The 22,669-nt window shown below is 41.6% G+C and overlaps 1 long non-coding RNA gene across 1 annotated transcript in view; it reads left to right on the top strand.

Annotated features, from left to right (window-relative positions):
- LOC109145376 overlaps positions 1–22,669 on the top strand; it is an 82,981-nt gene that overhangs the window by 5,552 nt on the left and 54,760 nt on the right. The window contains exon 2 of the long non-coding RNA XR_005604790.1: positions 1,585–1,751. This is a non-coding gene — a long non-coding RNA (uncharacterized LOC109145376). The remainder of the gene's footprint in view (positions 1–1,584; positions 1,752–22,669) is intronic.

Raw genomic sequence — 22,669 nt, 5'->3', positions numbered from 1 at the left:
AAATGTGCATTTTCATTTTTCTTTCCTTTAACCTGCACCTCTGTTTGCTGATCCAAATGTAAGTCTTGCTCTGCATCAACTAACCTTGAGAATGGCAAATACAGCAATGGCCAAACAACACTGCTTTGCTTCCAGATGAACTGAGAGCTAATAGGACCTTTATCCTGCTGCCAGAACTCACTGTTCAGCATCCTAATGGTGGCCTGACTTCTGGTGCCTTTATAGGTGATGGAGGGTAGAAGGAAAGAAAATTAATTTGAGCAAGATTTATTTAATCAGAACTACTTCAGGATGTTAAGAAAAAAATCAGAAGTAAACACTATCATGACAGTTTCAAATAAGAGCAATCCAAGTTTTTTCACTTCTTTTCACTAGGTGCAGCACCTCCAAAATGTGCTTGCTTCAGAGCACATTCTTTATTTCTTGGTGTTTCAAAGTCAGAAAAAATCCCCAAAACAAGTGTAAAGCTGCTAATTGGATTGGCTGCTCTATGCAATGAAGAGCACGCTGAGGTTCCGTAGCTGCACAGGCCAAACCTGACCCTGACCTGCTGAAGTGGCTGGGCACACGCTGCCTGACTTGCATTCCACAAGCCATGGGAAAGGAGGACATGCACCTTCAATATCCCAGCCTCTCACCAGGAAAGGGCAAGTGGCTTGTGATGAGCATTGTAGGAAAGGGAGCCAAGGTAATCTCTGAAATCAATGGGACTGGAGCGAACCCAAAATTTTGCCTGTGGGGGGAAGGGGCTGGGTACACCACAAGGCTCTGACTCCTCCAGGCCATCTCAAGACATCCTAGTTTGGCCCTCTGGATCACAAAGACCCTCAAGGAAGGTTGTCTTTGGTAAGTGGAGGTAAAGGCAATACACTCTAGTCCACTGATTTTGTTGTTTTCTTTTTAAGCTGCAGAGGACCATTATTTTCTACTGATCTTATTTCCCAGATAGCCATGAGAGAGGAAAGCTGACTGAGAACAGTGTGGTGCTGCTCTGAGGGGTGAAAGGTGACCACTCTTTGGCAAGCTGACCCTGAACTTTTTCACATTCCTCTATGGCCACCATCAATAATAATTTGTAACTTGCTAATTTTTCAAAGCACACCAGAAATATCAGGGCTGCGTGGAAAGCTCGGTACACGCCCCACAGCTGACTGAGGTAGCCGCACTTTTGTCACCTGACCATACTGTAAGCCCACTGTCCATAGCTCTATGGTAAAGAGGTTTCTTTTCTTGACCCTCACAAGAGTAGCTTAACCTGCAAGATTTTCCTGATTTGGATGCATTTATAGTCATAGAAGTGGAAAAGAAATTATTTTAAAAGAGAAGGGGGAATATTATTTCATACTGAGGTGCAAATCATAAAAAGCCTTTTATCCCTGTTTATATTTAGTGATGATAATTGTGGCATGAGAAAGGAAAGTGGCTGTTTCTTTTAAAGAGCTGTGGAAGAACAATTTTCTGCATATGCCAGCAGTTTACAGCTGGTGTATTTTTATTAGCATATGGGTATAAGTGCATTTCCTCCCCACCCCAAAATTGTCTATGACTAGAGATTTAAATCTGAACTTTCTTCCATTCACACAGAGGTTTTCAGAGGATCCTGAGCTTGCACTCCCACACAATTCCCATTTTTATCTGCCACTGCACTGGAGAGAGGCTGGGATGAAGAATGTGCTGCAAAGAGGAGATTCAGGACTGCCAGCCCCTGGATTTAAATTATGAATAATCATGATCCATGCACTGCCAGCCATGTAAGTGGCTTTTGTATTCTCACTAGAAAATATGTTTATTCTGTGCTTTCTTATACTTGTGTCTTTTATAGTCACATTTTCATTGACATATCACTTAGCAAATGATCCATGAACCCAGCTGTCCCCAGAACTGTGGCTCGAATAGAAGCAAGAGGGGAAGATGAGTGACAAAACTGTATTTGCCTGCAGCTCTGGAGTGAGGCTGCCCTTTGTGTGGCCCTGGACTCCTGGTGTGGAGGGGGAGTGTGGGCAATTTGGTTTCACATCCTAGAAGTGAGGTAGATGTAAGGACGTGTACCCAGGCCTCATCCTGGCACAGAACAGAATCATGGCCAAGTTGAACATAAGGCCTCACAAGTGAGTTGAAGTCCTGAGAAAGATATAATCTAAGAGCAGGAACCCTTGCCACCTGAGCTGAGATGATGTCTAGAGTTAGGAAATAAAGGGTATGTGATAGTCTGCAATAAAATAATTTTCAGGTTCTGTTTTGGCTGCATGTTCATCTCAGCTCAGTGAGGCATTGGAACAGTAAGATCATATCCTGAGCCTAGGAGATGGACCTTTGCCTAAATCTAATCCAGAGTCAGATCAGAACACTGCACCCTTGATCCTGCTTCATGCACCTGGCTTTGGTGAGTACAGTTCTCAAGTGAGAAAATGAAAGAACTGTGGAACAGAAATGTCAGCTTTCCTTCAGGAATACATGCCTAACAGTATATAAGAGGTTAGTGTTATTTTAATTTCAATAGTCCTTGATGGACTTTCCTTTGTTAGGTTAAAAAGTGAATATAGGTATTTCCCAATTCCCTTTATCTTATTAAGTGCCTTGAGGGTTATATAAAGATCAGGAGTACTATGTTCCAGGTCAGTAGTTAAATACTGCTCTGGTTCCAGTTATATTCTTCCATATTCTATCAGCAGGAAAATTTATCCCAGAAGAGAACAAACAGAAACAAGACAGAAAAAAACCTAACTTACTGTCTGGTATGCATCTTGCTTATCTCTTTATTTTATTTTATTTTAGAAGAATGATATGCAATAGAGTGACACCATTTTGAACAAGTTTTCCCATCACTGCTTTACCAGCTCTAAAACATGCTTTTGTTTGGATATTGTTACTATCTGCTAGACACTGATAGGAATGTGGAGTCATTCACTGTGAAAGGGAAACATGGCTCTCATTCAGAAGGAATGCAGCTTCATCCATGCAGTTTACAGCACAGTTGTATTTGAAGTTGAGCTGTGGGATCTTGTGGCAGTAAAAATCATTGTGATTTACGGGAAAATGTCACTCTGGCTGTCTCCTCTATAAAATCATTTTACTACTCTTGTTGAATATAAATCAGAATTATTTGTCCAACAATATCATAGTTTTGGCAAAATGTTGCAAAGACAAAAAATAATCATGTTTGAATTGTCTTGGCTTTATTCTACAGAGAGATATTACTGGAATTTATTGCCTTGCCAAGATCAATATCCTTGTCCTTAAAAATAGGTGTGTGTATGTCTAAACTGATATCCAAATTAATTTAAGGATGTTCACCATGAAGTTTACCTTCAAATTGCAATCACAGTAGATCTATCTGCTTGAAATGAAGGTGACAGAATTTCAAAATCCTGCTCTGTAGCACCGGACTTCAAAATCTTTGGGGTTTTCTTCCTCTTTCCAGGGGAAAATGTGATGTGTCTCAGTATATTTGACTCTTATCAAACTTCACCCAGGAATTTTAGTAGGACATGACTCTCTCTTCCCACACTGTATATTAGTTCAATTTCTAAGGAAAAATACTTGTGTGGCAAGAAGTAAATGATCAATCAATTGTTTGTCACAGTCCAGTTTCTGCCTCTGCAGTGAAGCCAGTAGGGGAATGGACGAGAGTTAAAGGAAGGTGAAGGAGGCCAGGAGACAATAAGGGAGGTGATGAGAATTTGAGGCTAGACCTGTGCCACCTCTTTCAAAGCCAGTGCTAGCCAGGGGCTGCCAGCCGGCAGCATTTTAGCCATGTGTGGTTCATGGGTGTGTAACCAGTGTGGTTTCCTGAATTTGGCTGACAGACTCAGCCTACAGGGACTGCAGGGACAGTATCTCCAGTTTGCCCTAAGACCCAAGCAAAGTCCCAGCTCTAGCTCATTCCTGAGTGGAGCAGAAAGACTCATGGAGGCCCAGGGACACCTCTCACTGTTAGATGTTTGTGGAGTCCTCTGAGGATGGTGGATCTTGGCCAAATAAAGAAAGTGAGGAAAAAGGATTAACTTCACTTGTACCATACAGGAGACTGGGTTAGACAGAGATTGTAACCCTCCCTCCTGGCCTTTATGAAATTATGAGTTCACAAATCCTTCCCTGTACCTAAAAGAACTGTACTGGTGGTCACTGAGCATCTGTGCATGTCTTCTGTTTGAAATTAGCTGTACAGCAGCTGGAACAGGCAGCACTCTCCTGATCCATAAATTATTCAGCATACCTAGTTCAGAGTGATGCCCTGGTCAGGGGTACCAGCCAGAGATGCACAAACCACAGAACAGCCTGGACACACAGAGAAGGGGCCGAAGAGACTCACCTCTCCTACACAGCCAACTCCTTGTTTCTTAGAAGTCCACATCTCAAATAATATTGAGCAGTATTGCACAGGGGAATAGAGGGAAAAATAATCCACCCCTTGCTTCTGTATCAATAATTTTCTAAAAAGTGAGATATAAGGAGTAGCCCAAGGCTGGGCATAACCTCATTCTGAGGCTTTGTTCTTTGGTGGAAAATGTATCTAGGCCAAACTAGCTGTAATAGTGATCCACAGGTAGCTCACAAATGCATCAAAGACTATTTCTATGTCAAGTCATGAATAAAAATGGACTGCAGGATGATTTAATCAGAAGTGGGTACTGACTGTATAAACCAGAGTTGATATGGACTTCAGAAGCCACGTGTAATATATTTAATGTTCAGAAATGTGAATACATGTTGGTAATAAGCCCTGATGTACTTTTATTCCATTCTATTTTCTGTGTATGAAAAATGCAGATATATCTCTGTGAAGAGTCATTTTGGCATTCCTGAAGTATACTGGTCCATTTTGACCGCTCTGCTGAGTATTCAGGATTAAGTGATACAGATTCCTGACTTCTAAATTAGAGATATATTTTGTAATGAATTATATTTCTGCCTCAGTCTTCGCATTTGTGCAGTGGAGGTAAAGCTATCTACTTTCTTTCTTCAAGGAAGCTCTGGTAGGATTAAAATATTTATTTAGGATTTTAAAAATGGAAAATATGAGACAGGCACAAATTGAATTTATTATAAATGTGCATTTCTTGCCTGAAAGGCACAGTGAAAGGTGTTTCCCTTTGCCTCTATTTTGAAAAGATTGCAACAGCCCAGAACATTCAGGAAAGCAATCACAGATGTTGACTACACCCACATATTTCTGAAGCTTTTGGTGATAAGCACACAGTCTGCATACTACAGGAATAAGCATGTACTGGTTCACATGGAAAGTGAAGATACAGCAATTTAAATCAAGTGCTGATGAATTGTGTCTATCCCCCTCTAGCTATTTTCTGCAACATATATATTAAAAAAAACTTCAGTATTTTTACTTCTTCCTACACAAGACAATAGTCTTTCACTCCTCTTTCTTCCATTATGCCAATGAGTCAAAAATGTCAATGTGGTATCTTTCAAAGTCACTTCAATAGGATCAGATATCAAAAATCCAAGTGAGAAAGAAATTGGAATAAATCTTACATTGAAATTTGAATGATACAGAGAAGTTTAAGTGTTAAAACTGTTAGAAACCTGAAGGTTCATAGATAGCTACTGTATTTTTCTGTATACACGGTTTGTTAGCCAATACTTTAGGTAGAAGGGGAAGCAGGAATATGGAAAACTATTACAATATGGAGAAATATTACAAGAATTCACTCAGTCTTTCAGAGACAGGTTCATGCTCAAATTTGCAGTGTGATACACATGATAGATTAATATGATCACAAAAAATTTTCAAGATTTGTCCTGTAAAGTCCAGCTTTTCAAATAGAGAGTTTTAAGTCTCCAGGCAAGCAGATTTCACTGTAGTATTTCTAAGACTCTGACATTAGGAATGTATATTTATGTAGCAAGTAATTCCAGATTTTGGGAAGAAAATGTTACTCACCAAAATACAAAAACACTGGACCATAGCTTAAAAAGTATCTTGTTTTCTCCATAAATCTCTTAGCTTTCAAGCCTTGTCACTGAAAAAAGCCATGTGCAACCAGTAACTAAATAATCTTTTTAAACCAGTGGTTTTGCAATTACTGAACCCTTATTCTGCCAGTTGATAACCAGGTTCTTGTAGTCAGTCACAGCCCTATCTGAGCCCCTCTTTGCTCCTGTCTTTGCCCCAGGAATTTGTTAGTCTGTATTTGGCATACAGTTGCAGTCCTTATGCTTCAAACTTCTCCAAGTAGCACAGCCAGGCACTGGCTCTACTTTGTGGTTGCTGTAGTAATGCAGAACTCTTTCTTCCTTCTGAGGATGGAGATCTCAAGAGTGACCCATTTGCAGAAGCAATGTGTAACTTTTTAGAGGAATGTGATAGCAGAAACAAATGAATTTAGCAAAATTACTACTTTGCAAAGTAATTGTAGCAAAATTACTATTTTGCAAAGCAAAAGAAATGTACATATTCAAATAAAATAATAAATGCACAGATGCCATCACCAGTCTTGTTTCTTTACTTTTGGAGTGTGTTCTGGGATTTTGAACTAATAGACATTACAGAGCTTAGAGTTCCTTCCCTTCCCAATGTCTGCTATAAATGGATTTTCTGTTAACATCTACCTAGGTCCAAAAAGTCAGATGAAGGTTATTTTGGAATTGTTCCTCTCATGCCTGTGTTAACATTACACCTAAGCTATCCTCTCTTGAAACAAGCCTGTGCTTCCAGGAGCTACAAATGCTTACATATTTACGTATATGTATAGATACACATGTTTACATTTTTATCTATTTACACTGCTTTTGATTTAGTCTGGATTAACGAGACATAGAAAACCTGAATAGAGGCTTCAGCAATCTATATAATTTAACACTGGGGGTCAGAGAGTTTTCCTGAGAAAGATTTCCCACTTATTCTCTTCCATAGGTGACTCTTCTGTCTGCTGTCAGCCACGTGGTGTCACTTCAGGGGGAAATGCATAGAGGAAGAGTGCACCAAAGCTGAAAGCAGAGCAAACAGGATGGGACTCTCCACTCTAACAAATCCAATGAATTATCTCAGAAAGAGCTCTGAAATTACCCTGAGGGCAATTAATGTGGATGGGTGTTGAGTTTGGCCTAAAGCCTAGCCTTAAGGCTTCTTTTGCACGACAGAATAGATATAACCAATGGGTCTGTGGCTACTCACAACCTTAAATGCTTCATATTTAAGGAAATGGTAGAAGAAACAGTGAGAATGTAGACTGGCAAGATATATGGTGCCTGATATTTGTAGAGTTTTAACAGAATTTGGTTTACTAGATCATGACACCAGGATCTTCCAGCTAACATTGAGTTATGTTATCACATCAGATATGAAGACACAGATTGAATAGAAAACAAGGATTTCTGCCCGAAGTGCTAAGAAAGAAGAGAAACCATTGTAATCCCCTGGCTCTGCCCAGGTTTAGAAATGACTGATAAATATTGGTGAGCACCGTATTTTTTTTTGCTTGAATCCTGGTGGGCTACATATTTGCAGTGCTTTTTAGCTGTCCTGGCATTCCTTACAGGGCTGGGTAGGGTACACATAGGCTCTGCCATTAAAAATAGCCCTATGAGAAAGAAAATAGCATTTTGGAATCTGAACTGAAAGAAAAATACATGGGTTTTGCCATAAGTTGACATAATTTGTCTGTCTTACTAGTCTTCATAAATCAAGTTCTACAAATAAATTCACAACATGATTCTGCTGGTAGAGGGAGTCTGACGTATAACTGATAAGCATCCAGTCTAGAGACCTGTGCTTTCAGTGCTTTCTTAATTGCAGACTCAGTTTTTCATGCCTCCAATTAGATGAACTGCAGCTGGGAGGAGTTCTCCCAGTGCTGAGGTCATGTCAAGGGGGAGAGCATGACTTCAGCTGTACCTGCAGAAATCCCCATGCACAACCACACCTATGTCTGCTTTTCACTGCACACAGGATGGAACTGCAAAACACATTACCTAGTGTGTTCACAGGCCAGACACAAAAATAGGAGGCAGATTCTGCAAAGATGAATACAGAAAACTCTGCAAAGCCAGGTTCTATCTTCAGGCAGGCTGTGAGATGGCCCATAACTTCACTTTCTATGAGGATCCCACAATAGGAGCCATTCCCACAAGCTGTTATGGGTACATAGCAAGCTTATTGAGCTGTTGTGCTCACCTTCCTTCATGGCCCAAACCCTGAAAACAGGATCGAGACCATACCTACTCTCACAGAAATTTAATCATCAAACAGGAGCTGAGAGGACTGAGAGGACTGGTTGTACCTCCCCTGCTCTCTCATTCATTGTGTACTACTAGAATTTGGAGACACAGTACAGGCAAGTGTCTGTGTAATTTATGCTCCTTTATGTCCCTGCAGACTCTCAAAAGGAGCAGTCACGAAATAATCCTATGTTAAAATGCCATCTTAGAGATATTTGCTGAGAGTTCTCATGTGCTGTGTCATTTGATTTAATTCTACCACCAATTCAAATGGAGTGCTGGGCTGCTTTCCTGTCTCTGTTTGGATTTTAAATCCTCTCTGGATCCTGCTGAAGTAATCTCTGCCAGAGACAACTTATCGCTAGGTATTACTGAAATGCTCCCAAGGAGCACATTCATTTCTTTCTTATTCTTGGCCTAGACCAGGTCACAAGAAATGGGAGGAATTTTAAAGAAAATCAATTCACAGAAGTGGATGCCAAAACACTCCTCCTTTTTCCCCAAAATCTCATCTTCCCCAGGTTTAGGAGGTGCAAGCCAAGCATGGCTTGCTTTACCCATATTTGTGGTCTGTTTTCCAGGAAGAAAACATGAAGTGATGTGCTTTTTGCAGGTAAGATCACCTCCCAGTTTGGGAACAGAAGTGAGAGAGCTTTCAGGTGATGTGGAAGGCTGAAGACACTCTCCAGTCTCCCAAACATCCTGGGTAAAAGCAGATGGTTGTTACTGGAAATTTGCTTGTTTAAGATGTTGGCACTAGGCTTCTGCAGACTTGAGGTTTTATATAGCTATAGCTATAGCTATAGCTATAGATATAAAATGAATATCACACCTGTGGCATTTTTAAAGCCCTTCTAGTAACTACTTCCATTTTCCTGTCTCCTCCACAAGTCTATGGTCAGGGAATCTGTGCAATACCTGAACGTAAGCACTTTTTTGTATGCAGCTCTCCTAGTGGCTTTTAGCCAGCTCTGACCATTCAGCAGATCCTTCCTCTAGGGCAGGACCCCAGGGACAGCTGGCAATGGCTCCACCACAACTTATTTCCTCTTCCAGCCTCATCAAGCACTTGGCTTACAGTTTGGAGTTTGTGTACTGTGTGCTTAACCAGGATCCAGGAAAAAGTGCTAAATATTTGTGATATGTAGAGAATGAGTATAAAAGTAGGCAAGAAAGGATTGCTAGCAAACCTTCCTCTAGATTAGAAAGAAAGAAAATGGTAAGAGCAAGTGGAAGATTTTCCTAGAGCTGGTATCACAAAGCCAGCAAATGTTTGACATAAATTAGTAATAGAGGACTCATTATAGATACTGGAGAAATTTCAATACAATGAACATGGTAGATTCCAGTGCTTTAATTTTTTAGAGTTAACTCCTGCAGGAATCCTTAGAGTTTTACCTCCTTCAGTATTTTAGCAGAATATACTGTATGTGCAATGAACAGAGGTTTGTACTCCTTGTAAAGTAGGAGGTGTTTAATTTTTTGAGAAAATTTGTTCTCAGAAAAATAACTATGTGGTTTTATCAAAAATGTTTTTATGTACATGTAGTAAACCAGATTCATTAGAAGCAGTTGACATGTCCTATTTTTCTCACCATATTTTTCAATTTTTGAGACTCCAGGTTTTGACTATCAAATGTGCCAAACTTCCACTATTCAGGAAACTAGCTGGTAAAGTCCCCCTGCCTGGAGCAGTTGAGAAGCTCCAGCCCAAGGGTCTGATCCTTGCACAGGGACTTGCTACCCCTTCCAGAGCTCCATGGAAAGCAGTAGGAAACTGTGGTTGTAAAGGTTTGTTACCACTTCTGATCTTAGACTTGCATTTCAGGTATTCTGAACCTGTGTCAGGCTGTTCTTTAGGAAATTAGCATTACCTCCACAAGAAACTGAAAACAGTGATGCACACATACTACTCAAAATGGCAGGGGAAGAGGAGTTGCTAACTACTTCAAAGAAATGTAGCCTTAAAAATATCATCATCTTGATTTTTCTGTGGTGTTCCTGTTCTTCCCCAATAAATAAACTAAGCCTTAAGGCATATATAATAGATTTTACTAGAATGCAAGTGTGCTTGGAAAAGTATAAACCATTTACTGAAGGAAATTTGAACTTCCTGTGAAATGGAAACTATTTGAGAGCAAAATATTAAGATCATTCTTTTATTATATTCATTGGCCTTAAACTACTTATTTATAGACAGTCAGAAAAGCTGGGAGAGGTGTTAGACATATCTCAGCCCCACTCTGTATATTTCTATTATGGATGGTAAACCCCAAGTTATTTTAAAGAGGATTGGTGCCTTCAGCTCACCTTCTGCTTTTAATAAAAATACCATTTTCATAGAAAAACTAATAATGGCTTCCTGTTGTTCCTCCAGATTTGGATTTTGCTGTAGACTTCAGTATTAGAGTAGGCACAAGGTACAGGGTAAAACTTCCTAATGATTGCTTTTATGCCTAGCCATGGCAATAAAATCATGCTCCTTTTATATATGTATGTGTGTGTGTATATATATATACACACACATAAAATGTACCATATCCTCTTTAACCATTAGGAGAACATTCCATGAGTTATTGATGTGGTGGAGATACACTACATATACTGTGTATGTGCTCCAGGCCTATGAAAGTCAGTGGAAAGATTACTGTATTCCCGGGGGAGAACTGGATCAGGCTCTATATGATTAAAGAAATAGATTAAACATTTCTATTGTCCTAACTCGCTGGATGTCAGCAATATCGAAAATGTCATTCAGTGATTTTCTTTGGTAAATTTTACTTCTTCATTGGACATCTAACACAAAGCCTCTGCGTGCTCTGTAGTTACTGCAAGGGATTAAATGCTTATACCTGAAAAAAGTCTGACCAAAAATCAGGAGAAAGAAATATTATCATCAGTGATACAATCTGAACTTGACCAAAAAAAAAAGGGAGGAAAATCCCTCAATGGTATAGATTTGGGAAAAAAAAGAGAACAACCTCTTCAAAAGTACTCAAAGGAGGATTACAAAGTTGAAATTAATGAATTAATGCAAAGCACTCTAAGGTAGCACTTAGTGGTGGGCGATTTCCATTACCATCTACACCCAAAGGTGCATCCAAGAGTCCCTGGACTCTGCAGAGAGGAACTTCCTGTGATGATGTTGCATTTTTGAGGCACTAGAAATGTAACTGGTGTGTTGGAGACAGGCAGGCAGTCACTGGGACACTGAAGGTAAAGGGAAGAAGAGGAGGAAGAGGTGCAGGCTTTTGAGCCCAGAGCTTGCTGGAGGGCAGATTTTGATGGGGGGTAGTTGGCTGGGGTTTTTTTCAGTTGTGAGTTTAGTGAAAAGAAGATTTTATAAAAAACCCCAAAACTATTTTAAATAAATACAGCTGGTTTTTTCTGAGTGCATACTTGAACCTTATTGACTGTTTCTCATTCTAAGGAAAATGACCCTTGGTGGGTTCAAATATTGGCTAAGATTTAAAAAAAAAAAAAGTGTAAACTTCTTAGGAACATGAATAGGATGGAGGATGAAACCTTACTGAAAAATAAACTGTAAATTATAGCCTCTTGTCATAGACCTATTTTCCTGGATGATTTTCTTCACAGTATCCTCTAAAGGCATTAGCAAATGCCAAGGACTTCATCTGAGGTTACTGGATCCTGTATCCTGCTGTCACTTGTCTTGGAAGCCACTTGGTGTGGCTTCTCTGCCACACTATCAAGGTTTAACACATCTGGTACCTTTCTCACCGTCCCTCTGGAATATTGCTCTTGACCAAATAGCAAATCCTGGCCCTGTTCCAGCTCCAGGTCAGACTCAGCCAGCAAGGGGACACCCACATGTGCTGTGATGATGCACTGGGAGAGCCACTGCTGCTCTGCAGAATTTTTGTGTAAAAAATTTTGTGTAAAACTGGTCTGGTGTGTGAGCATATGACTTCTATAAGTCTTAAGTCTTGTCAGCTGAACTAAGGAGCCATGAAATACAAGGTGATTTCAGCAAAAGCCAAATGGGGATGGAATAATGCTGGAACTGGGAGTTGGTTTTGTTCTGACTTGTGTGCAGATCTGTTGGTGTAAGCCCCAGCATGAGCACTTGGCAAGGAAATTGTACAGAAATTACTTGCCAGAGGCTTGCAGTTTATGCCTGTATAAATTTCTGTGGTGAAATTTCATACCTGCTGGCCAAGCCAACTTGTACTTGGCACTTCATCGGAAGACTCCTCACAAAGGCGTGCCTGCAGCTTTCCTGAGACACCACTGCTGGAGCCTTTTCCATTGGCATCCCAGTTCTGCTTTTCATTCTGGGACACTCAGTGCCTTGGAGGCACCCGGAGTCAAATTCATAATCAAAAATGTCTTTTTGGTATTCCACACCAATGTGATTTTGCATGGGTGTGCATCATATAAAATGCTGTGGTTTAACCCCAGGCAGCAGCCAAGCCCCAGGCAGGCGCTCACTCACTCCCCCACCAGCAGGATTGGGGGCACACTGGAAGAGTAAAAGCCAGAAAACTCGTGGGTTGACATAAATATAATATAATAGGGAGAGTGAAAACCATGTAAAAGCGAAGCAAAAGAAGGAATTCATTCGCCCCTTCCTATGGGCAGGCAGGTGTTCAGCCATCCCCAAGGAAGCAGGCCTCCATCACACATAACAGTGACTTGAGAAGACAAATGCCATCACTCTGAATATCTGCCCTTCCTTCTTCTTCCCTCAGATTTATATGCTTAGCATAATGCCATGAAGTATGGAACATCCCTTGGGTCCGTTGGGATCAGCTGTCCCAGCTTTGTCTCCTCCCAGCTGTGCTTGTGCACCCCCAGCCTCCTCTCTGGTGGGGTGAGGAGCACAAAATGTATTGGCTCTGTATAAGCACTGCTCAGCAATAACAAAAACATCTCTGCATTATCAAGCCAGTGTTCAGCACAAATCCAAACCACAGGCCCAGAGCAGCCACTGTGGGGAAAATTGACTCTACCCCAGCTAAAACTGGCACATAAGTGCTGAGCCTTGAGCAGAAAAATTGTTAAGAAACTCTGTGTAATAGTGGGTGATTTCCATTACTATCTACACCCAAAGGTGCATAGAAAAATACATTTTTCTAATCCTCTTTCTTTCTCATGGCTTCTGATTAAGCTAGATGAGGAGATGCTTTGGAAAAGCCAGAATGTATTAATGATTTGCATGCCTAATTTCTGTCCCTAATAATGAAAAATTTTCCCATAAATGTCTAAAGCCTGACTGTACAATGGGAATTTTGCACAAATAAAAATCACAAAAGCATTGGTGCTGGGGTCTGCAAAAGAGCAATGAGGTTGCAGGGGGTAGAGCACAGCATTCTATGGAGAGAGCTTCTTCTCATCCCCATGAGGTCCTGCAGCTGTCAGGGAACATGAAGACATCCTCCAAGACAGTTCTTTGGGGTTTCATGGTCTGACTCCTAGTGAGACAACAAATAGAGTCCTTCTGCAGAGCAAAAGGCAGGTGTGAGCTCCGTGTATAGAACAATATGTCCTTACTCATGCAGTAAGGTGAATAAATAGCTTGTGCCTTGCTTAATAGTGCAGGAGTTCTCACAGCAAGTCTTACAACTCCCTGCAGGCAGCTTCCGAGCTGTGGTCTTGTTTGCCTTGGAAGAATTGCTCCCAATAATGGCTGTCTGCAGACACATCCCACAGATCGTCCCACATGGTGATGTAATTCTCTGATGGTGAGTTCTGCAGCAGCTTGAGGGAATAATTTGCCTCATTTAGCATTGGTCTCCACTCCAGGTCTTCCAGTGTAGCACAAAACCACATGAAATTCAAAAGCTAGACCAGATGCCAAAAGGAAGAGCAAAATAGGGTATTTCCTACTAAGCTGCACATCAGCATCACTGCCGGGTGTGGGTGAGGGGACCAGTGCCCTGGACAGAGCAATCTATGCACAGTCCTTGCCTACAAGCATGGGGTGATGGGGGTGAAGCACTGTGGTGATTGCAGCACCCGGTGCTGTGGGAACTCGCCTTGAGCTTAAACTGAAATACTGCACAGGACTGTTCAAATTAGGAATAGAAAGGGAAGCACAGGGAGCAGGTATTGCCTTTTAGACATTTGATGGGTGCTTCCTCATCTCTTGCACCCCTTTCCAGTGTATTTTGTCACATGGTACCTTTAAAATGAAGGGAAAATTAGCTGTGGGCACCACAGTGTCTCCTGGCCATGCACTGGGACACCTTACCTGTCTTCTCATTCCGAATCCAGTTAAGAGACTCCAGGCACTGACCACCCATATTTATGTATGGCAACATCCTATACATGGTTTTAAAAATTAGCTCATGTAGCATGTTGCTACAGCTGATTCACTACACTTTCTTGTCAAAGTTTTCTGTTCCTCTGTGGATAAAAGCTGTGAAGGACTGCTTGAAAGCTGAACTACAGTCTGCTCACCAAGTGGCAGCACAGCTTTCTTCCAGCATCCTAGAAAAAAGCAGCAGTAAATCTCAGGCCAAGTGTCATATGAGGTAAGAGAGTCTATCTGACATAATTTCTTTCTTAGAAACTTTCAGTGTTGAAAGTCTTTAGACTTTGGCATGTCACCAAAATCCACAATCCCTACCACAAAATTAGAAGATACCTAAAAAAGAGGTCCCTTTCCAGGAATGACACAAACAGAAATGAATACAGTGAGAGGAAAAAATCTCCCACCGTTCAGGATAGATTAGGCAGAATATTTCCCTTTTAAACTTATGGAGTGCTAGGGATTTGATCTTAGAGAAATTATTATTTTCCAATTACAATTCTGAGACCTGAGTTCTGCTCTTCCCACAACCGATTATTCCCCAGAAGTCACATTTTTCATATTTTTACTTGCTTTGATACTGAACAAGATGAAACCAGAAGTCTGAAGAGGAGAAAAAAACGAAGACACTTAGCTCTGAAGAAAGTCCTTTTCCCTTTCCTGCACTTACCAAAATTTAGTAATTTACCAAAACTGCTATAAACACAACATTTTCTACCCAGGAAAATTCTAGCAATGTTGACCATCATTCTATGTGGCTATCTATTTTACCATATCCTTTTAGGCCACTTAATATAAAAGAATCTGCTCCTACAAAAAACCATGGTGCAGCTTCAGTTCACATTTCCAGTTCATTTGCTTGTGGCTTTCACAGAGATGGGCTGTTTTTCTATTCTTTGGTGAAGTTTATTATACTGTGGGCAGAACATCAAAGGGGAGTGCTGGACTGAGCTGTAGAGCGAGCCACAAGGGACACGCAAGTACACTGGAACAGTCTAGATTTTTCAAATGTTAAAGATAGGAAATATTTTAAATCCTTTTTCCCCCTTTCTGCTTGATGTGCTGCACAGTACGCCCTGCCCACGTCTGTGGAGAGAGAGAGCTGCCAGCTCCCTTCGGGACAGATACCCTCCATGGGGCCAGCAGCCCAGGATGGGACATGCAGTAGCATCCTTGGGCTGGCAGCAGCAACCAGGGTGGGGACGTCCAAAATTGCTGTTGAAAGCAGGCTCACCTGACACTACATTTGGGGGCAGATGTTAGCACACGGTGTGCTGTCAGAAGAGTGCAAAATCCATCCAGGCTGATAGTGGCTATGGGTGCTAGTAATGACATAATAGTCCACGGATTTGACCGTCTTCTACAGGTGTTAAAATTGTAACCTGTAGCCTGTCAGAGATATTCTATAGCCATTTGGTAGTGATGACAAGGATATGATGGGAAAATGATTATCACCTGGATTTACTGATGGCTGTCACCATGTGAACACAACACCCCTGTATTCACTGTGATACAAATTCAGCATGTGTGTATGTTCATGAGCTATTCCAGCCTTGATGAGAGTGTGGTGTTCAAAGATCTCTTTTGACAGTGAAAGAGGTGAGTTTAAACCCCCTAGGAGAATGGAGGATGAAAACACCAGACGCTTAGGAGAGCTTTCATCACAGGAGGGTTATATGAAAAGGCGCAGAGGAAAGGACTTCTCCTTAGACCTTGTTTTTGGTGAAATTCTTCCCCCTCTAGCTACAGGCTTTGTTTATGTGTGTTACCAGCACAATAGCATGAGCTAGAAGGTCACTTGTCTCCCTTTAGACTTACATGACATTATTGCTAAAGCCAGCAGGCTGGAAAATGGAAAGCTTTCCAGGTCTGCCTCACCTCCTGTTAAAGACAATCCAGGAAGCTGTGCAGCCTCTTTGCTGAGAGTTATAACCCGGAGTTATACAGCATCCTGTGGTTACTTGCTACCCTTTAATGCATATTCAAATAAAGAATACTATTTGAGGGAAGTGTGTTATTGTGAACCTCTGAAACACTGGTGCTGCAAGTTTGTCCCCTCCACCTGCCCCTATATGCTCAAATCTCTCTCAGAGAGCCATTGGTCTTATTTTCAGTTGTCCCTCACCATCCTGGTGATTGCTAGGTAAAGAGAAACAAAGCATAAGGGTTCAAAAAGAGCCTTATTAAAGACCAGATTGGATGCTCAGCTGATGTGAGCTGGCACAGCTGAACAAGCCAAGACAACTGCCCCACAGCAGTAGAAGAGGTCCTCAGCTTCAGACCTCCAGGAAAGTGGTACATATGCTCAGGGAAAAGGGGGACTTTAAAAGTGGCAAATACTTCTCTCAGTCTGAAAAGCAAACCTCAGTCTCATTCACTTCAGAAAAATGGCATTTAGATTGTAATTGAGAAAATTTGGTCATAACAATACAAGCATTTTCCATTCATGATCATACAGCTGGAATTTTCTCAAAAAAAGGCAGTGTTTCTTCAGTGTCAAGGGGACTTGGTGTGAAAGCTTTAAAGATGCTATGGCCAGAGAAGGAAGCATTGCCTATCATTAAAGAAATGTAACACTTTCCTTTGAAAGGCTTTTTCAATTGCTTATGATTTCACAGATTTTAAACCAATTCTTCATGCTGGTTTCTTATTTTCTGCTGAACTGTCTGGGAAAGGTTTCATCAAAAGTAATTCAATCCTTTCAAAAAGAGTAACTGGGATTTCACTATTTGCCTATAGTGAAAAAATAATCCTGTATCCATATTACCAAGCAGCTGCATGTTTTACAAGGGAAAGGCAGGTACCTGATGACCTCCAAGGCCCCTCACTCAACACACAGAACTATTGGCATGTCCAGCAGCCAAGTGTAACTCCTTGGTTACCCGAAGTCCCACAGCCCTGCTCAAGTCACTTGGAGGATGACATCCCCATCTTGTGTCTAACACAAGTGATGTATCAGTTAGGCCTGACAACAGGGAAGATTAAAACATGACACAGGGACTGTGAGAAGAGGTGGGGGTGAAACACCAGCAAGGCATACAGGGCGTGAAAACTCTACAAAGAGGAAACTGTATTAAAAGAAAAAAAAAAGATGGAGCAGTGTGGATACTAAAAGCTAAAAGCAGAGAAATTCTTCAGCTTTCTGCAGCATCCTGTGAGATAAAGCCTTGGTTAACAAAAACCTCAAACTGTTTCTCAGCTAGCTGCATGAGAAAGCAAGGCCTTCACAGGATGCTGCAGAAAGCTGAAGAATTTCTCTGCTTTTAGCTTTTTTGTATCCACAGAGCAGAGGGAATGGCTGAACCAAGTGGGATGAGGAGGTATGAGTGTGTGTTGGTGTCTGTGTGTGTGCGTGTGTGTGTTTGCATGCATGAGCATGTGTGTACAGGCAGCCCAGCCCTTGCAGAATTGCAGAAGAAAAGGTAATGAACTGGGGAGAAAAAAACAGCCCAGGAAGTATCTAGGAGATATCATGGAAATTTCATTAATCTTTTTTCAATTACTTTGTACATATAATTAGTTTTGACAATTAGCTTTCAGCTTGGCACTGCTGAAAAATGTTTTTGGAGAGAGTCCAAGGAGCAGTATTGAAGGGTAAGGTAGAATCTCCTCAGCTGTATTGTATCTATTTACTGCTTCCAAAACTGTGTATAAGAGCACGACCTGATTTTACCTCTTGTTCTCCCATTGCCTTTTGAAGGACCAGAAGCCAACACTGTTACTCATTTATAGCAAATCAAGCAGCTCCGTTTATGCTAGGATATACAAACTGCACCTTTTCCTAAAAATCTTAATTTAGCTGGCTTGATTTTAAACTATCAGCTGGCCTCAGACCTGAGCCTGAGGATAAACTCAGCATTTTGGTGATGGAGCAAGGACTGAGTGTGCAGGTGAGGCTGTATCCCACAGGGGAGCCTTGCCAAGGGGAATAAGCCCCAAGCTGCATATGAGAGACAGCCTGTTGGTGACATAATGAGCTGCCTCACCCACTGCTCTGTTTCCAGTGGTGGCAAGAAGAGCTGCTGTTTAGGAAGACCGTGTGAGGCTGGTTGTTATGTGCAGTCCTTTCCCCCTAATATGCAGCATTCATAACTGTTGGATATGGGATACTAGAGGGTATGCTCCTGCCTTATTCTTTTAGCATAAAGACACATTAATTTGTCTAATCCCTTTTTGAACATGCTAATACTGTCTGTCTCCACAAGCTCCTGTGTTGGCAAGCTCCAGAGGTTTGCTGCTCACTGTATCAGCAAATACTTTCTTTTATCTCTTTTAAACCTATCTTTTGGTAGTTGCCTCAAGTGTCCCCTAGATCCCATGCAAAGTCCTTGTAGATAACAGTTACATGCTTGGTTTAAACAGCATGTTCATCATTTGGTAAACCATCATTACCTCGCTCCACTGTCTCCTTCACTCCTGAGTGGAGTCCCAGTATTTTCAGTTTTCATAAGGCAGCAGCTTCAGGACCTCAACCATTTTTGCTGCTCTTTACAAGAATGCACCACAGGGCTTTTTGGAGTTTTGTTTGTTTGTTTTTTATGTAGCAGTAACATCACACCCTCTGTCCTGTTCCTAATAACTTTCATATGAATTCCAACATTTTATTGGATTTTGTTTGCCATTGCATACTGAGCTGATGATTTCAGAGAACCATCAGTAATGGCTCAGAGGTCTCTTTCCTAAGTTATTACCCTCAGTTCCAGGCCTAATGTGGAAAATTTTTTCCTAGATGCATTGCCCTGGATTTATCTATATTAAAGTTCATCTGCCACCTTTGAGCCAACTCAGTTTGGTGATGTCTTCATGGCCTGCCCAGAACTTGACTGTCTAAAAGAACTTAGTATCACCCCCAAACTATGCAATGACAGCGACTCCATGGTATGAGCTAGTTCAGTTGTCATTTTATATTAGTTGACTTGTTTAAATTTTATAACTCCCGAGAAAAAAGAAAACTCTCCAAAACATCCTTAAGGTTTGAGGGCTAGTTTCTATTTCTCTAACCTAGTGAAGCTACATGGATTTCAACCACAAATGATTTATAGAAGTCAATAAAGCCAATTGTGTCCTGCAGGGAGAAGAGTGAATGATACTATGTCTAGCTACTTCTCAGCTTCACAAAAAGGGCCTTGGCATTGTATTTGTGTCCTGGAATTGTTCTTGATAAATATGAAATTTGTAATACAACCATAATGACAGAAGTACGAAGTCATGTGCAGAGCTAAGTTGTTGCTGTCTCCTTATAATAAAAAGATGAAAAAGCAAGCCTGGGTCTTTCAGATGAATCACCTAAGTTACAGTGAGTAGCCGTAATTGCAGTCCCGGAAGCTTTGTTTATTCAGGATGAGGGTTGGTAGGCGCTCCGCGGTGCTCCTGGCAGGGCTGACCCTGCCGCGGGAGCGGCTCCCGGCGCTGGGGCTCCATCTGCCGGTACCCATCGCCCTGGGCACCCGTCACTCACTCCTCTTCGGGGGTCTCCTCTTACCAAAAAAGCTACAGTATATTGGACGGAAGTAAACTCAGAATGAATCTCTTCTCCTGCTGTCCTTTCAGCCAGCAGACATACCCAGATCTCCGACAGATCCCTGTAACTTGGTGCTAACGTACAAGTTTTTCATCTTACAAGCTTTATGTGACATTGTTCCTCATAGACCCTGCCCAACATTGCCGACCCTAAACCATTCACAAGCTATAAGTCAGGTCCTCCAAAATAATGAGATTCTACAAGTGCTGGATTTTTGTCTTGGTGTCTTCACACTTTCTAAGTCTGCCGTGGTCACATAGGATATTTGTCCTTTAAGAACAGCAGCAACATATCCCAGCAGCAACTCACCCTAGCAGCAGGATTCTTAAGAGAAATAGCAAATGACACAAGGCCAAGGAATTTGTAATTCCATTTGTTTCAAAGGTCAGCTCTGCTTAGTGCTGAGGGGAAATTCTGCTCATACTTCCATTAGTGAAATTCCTTACTGGCGACTAGACCTCAAAAGAAGTTGCATTTATATAACTAAAAGAACAATTTGGCTTCTTTTTCACCATTAAATTTCTCTCTGAGGTAACTGTCTTTTTCTAAGAACATTTTCTCCAGCTAAGACGAAGACTTGTTGTCTGAAAATTTCATTATTGGACATATTTAATTTTTATTTTAGGTCAGTGGATGGATCTTGGACGTGGCCCCAGAACAGCTGTCACTGCTGCAGCTAGGTCAGGTGAATCTCAGAACTCAGATTATTCCATACAAGTCCTCATCCTTTCTGTCATGCAGCTCATTCTGGGTCCATGGAAAGGAACAGAGGTAGAGGAAAACTATTCCTGCCCTTCTCTCAACTCTTAGAACTGGTAACAAGTTGGAAAAGGGACCTGCAAACCATTCTCTTTCTCCTCTGCTCCTGAATTTTGGGTTAAAGTATCTGGCGATGATTCACCTTGCCTCTTATTCCAACAGCACAAAGCTCTAAGCTGGCCCTACAGGTTCCCCAGGGCTTTAGATCCCAGGCCAAGGTATTTACAGTTTGAAAAACAGGTATATTAAGGAGCTAAGGGCTGGATTCAATGCCAGGTTTTATACAGGAAGCAATCATAGCCAAGTACTGAGGTCTTATGCTCCTTTTCTACCCGGTAAGCCTCCAACCCTATTTCCGTAACTTTTATTTTATCTTGGTGGAACCACCTCAAGACCATCTATGCCCATGAGTGCTACTGAAGAGTGAATCATATTCCAATACACCACATAGTTTTTTGAGTTGTTCAGCCTGTGTAGATCATGCTACAGCTCTCTTTTTGCTTTCCAAATATGAGAAAGAGGCAGGGAAAAGGGAAGATGCTGTTTTAGGTCTTACATACAGATGCAACCTAGCTGGGGTGTTCACCTGGACCCAGGAGTCTGGAAATACTTCCAGGCCATGCAGTTTGTGAGGAGTAAGACCTATGATATCATTAATTACATTATTAAGTTATGCTACAGTATGTTTTCCACTTGAAAAATAATAATGAAGAAAAATGGCTGTGATACTTGTGTGGGACAAATCTTCCACACTTCCATTTCATATGGAAATAAAACACTTTTTGCCTCATTAGTTTGTTTGGTGAAGCTTATTGAACCCAAACCACCTGTAACAAAGTGATGTTAAAAGCCAGTCGTTGGTGGGCACTGCAAGCAGAACTGCTCAAGCAGGCAATCAGATCACTGGGAAATCCCATCACCTTTGTACACGGCAACACAACTGTGGGAGGTCCCAGTCTGCAGCAGGAGTGCAGAACCTTTAAGGTCCCTTCCAAACCCAAACTACTCAATGATGCTTTTCTCAGGTTTGTTCTGATCTGCTGTTTCTTGTGTCACAGCACTGGTCCAATGACAGAGACCACACCTTGCTGAGATGGCCAGGAAAAGGTGTTTGGATGAGATTAAAATCTGCAGTCATTCTTTTAAGATTGCTAATAATGCTGCAACCATAATCAAACCCTGTATGGATCCACAGGGTTCAGTCCTTGCTTAAGAGCCTCTCTGTAGCCAGGCACAGTAACTCTGGACATAAGCGCATGAAGATATTGTCCACAATCTCCAGAATCTTTACCGACATTTGCAATTATCCCATGGCAAGAAAGATGTTAAAACCACACCTAGACATAACCTAGTTTGATCATTGTGTTCCCCTGAAAGGTAGTCTGACAGGTTAGTTGCCAATACTTAGCTCAGGTTTCTGAACTGAAAGGTGCTGTGTCCTGGCAGGCTCAAGGCAAGTAGTATTCTGCTAGCACCAGGGATTTAGGGCTCAAGCATGTTGTGTAGCAGGGAGCATCTGAAACCTACAGATTCCTCAGCACCTTTATCCTCTCTTAAGATGCAGAAGGTAGATCAACACCTCAAACAGAACTCCATGTAGTCTATTTTACAATTGGATAACCAAAATTTGTTCGAACACCCAGACACTATGATGTTTGATCTAGGAATGCCAATTTGGCACATTAGACCTGCCTTTGACTCATAATCCTCCACAAACAGTCATTCTACATTTTAACCCCATGTAACTAATTGCCAGAGTAATACCACCATGACAGAGACAGGACTGGGGTCAGGTCACATACAACCCACACTACAGTGCTTCCTTCCAGCCCACAGCGGGCAGCAGTAGAGGCTGCTGGGCAAGGCACCAAGAAACTCTCACTTGACAAGCCAGGTTTCCTCTTCCTGCTCCACTCAGACCTTCTGTGAGAGGCCTC

This window comes from Corvus cornix, chromosome 2 (genome assembly GCF_000738735.6).
Source record: "Corvus cornix cornix isolate S_Up_H32 chromosome 2, ASM73873v5, whole genome shotgun sequence".
NCBI classification, from domain to species: Eukaryota; Metazoa; Chordata; class Aves; order Passeriformes; family Corvidae; genus Corvus; species Corvus cornix.
This window is presented reverse-complemented; position numbering and strand designations above follow the sequence as displayed.